Below are 1,366 nucleotides of genomic sequence, written 5' to 3'. Positions count from 1 at the left end.
ATTCGGAATAAATGCAACACTCAATCTTCAGCCTCCTTTATCAAGGGGACAGCTGCTTTTCAGCAAGAATAATTTTGTCACTTAAGAAAAACAACTTACCATTAGTGAGGTTTTCTTCCAGGTATGGGTAGAAATTGATTACAGTTTGACAGCACTGTTGCTCAACTTGGTTTTGTCTTTCTAATGATGGCTGGTAGTAGAAGCAGGTCCGTGGAAGAAACATAAAAGTTTATCTGTTGTCTTCTCTTCTGCTCTTTCCAGCCCTATTACCAGTGATTTTAATAAATGGTTTAGAAAGAGCTTTCTGGCTTTTTACAAAGACAATGCGGATGAGCCTGATGGTCCATTTTTAGGCAGGTTTTTCCAAAATGCATGTCTTAATGCTTCTGGGTTTGTTGGGTGTTTTGTTTTTCCCATTTGTCAAAAACCTTTACAGGTCTTGTGTGACATGAAATACACTGAATGCAGTGAAGTAAACAGATGCGGTATTGTGAGTTGTAACTGTTCTAAATATTTGGGTGCAAAAATCACTTCAAAAGCTGAAGTGTTTTGTTCCGGTGATGGAAGACCTAGATATTTTAGGTTAAGAGAATAATGCAATTTCCTTAAAATATGATTATATTTTTGGTGAATCTTGCAGTAGCTGTTGCATGGTGTTGGCTAGGAGGATTGCAATCGGACCCTTGAAGATGAATGTTTGAGAGGAAGCGGTCGCACAGCGCTTGTTATGTTGCACCATTCCTCGCTTCTTGAACACTTTCTCTGTGAGGCCTCTAACTAGCCTTTCAGACAAAAAAGTAATGGGATAGAGTTCCTTTATGGTTTCCTTTAGAAGCAGTTCGGGTAAGTATTGGAGTAGCTGATATTTAGGCAAGAAACTACAGGAAGAATGTTTTGCATTGTAGCTGCATTGCAAGTGTTGAGGTTTTTTTCTGTTTCCAAAGTAATTTGGTCAATGGGGGCGGGAGGAAGGATGCTGGAGGCCATAGCCTTTCCTCTGACCGTGGCTCGGTGCAGTCCCTTCCTGGGTTGTGTGGGCTTGGCTGTAGCTGCAGAGCATCTGTTTCCCCCAGTTTGTGTTCTGAAACAATTGAGATCTGGCTTAAAACTGTTCTTTGGAGAAAGTGCTGCACCTTCAGGAGAGTATGATTGATTTTTATAAAATCTTAGTATACTTCTTGGTATAATATATATGGTAGTTCTGGCATGTCCACTCAATTTCTGAGCAAGTGCTATGTTTCAGTGCATCTGTAAGCATAAAACTAGCTACATAAACCACCTTTTTTGCACGAGACCTGAAAAATCTTTCATCTTCTGCTCCCAGAGTACAATGCAAAATGATGTCCCTTCCAGTGTCATCTCGATT

This window comes from Pygoscelis adeliae, unplaced genomic scaffold (assembly GCF_000699105.1).
Source record: "Pygoscelis adeliae isolate BGI_AS28 unplaced genomic scaffold, ASM69910v1 Scaffold1255, whole genome shotgun sequence".
In the NCBI taxonomy this organism is placed as follows: Eukaryota; Metazoa; Chordata; class Aves; order Sphenisciformes; family Spheniscidae; genus Pygoscelis; species Pygoscelis adeliae.
Note: the sequence above shows the minus strand (reverse complement) of the source record.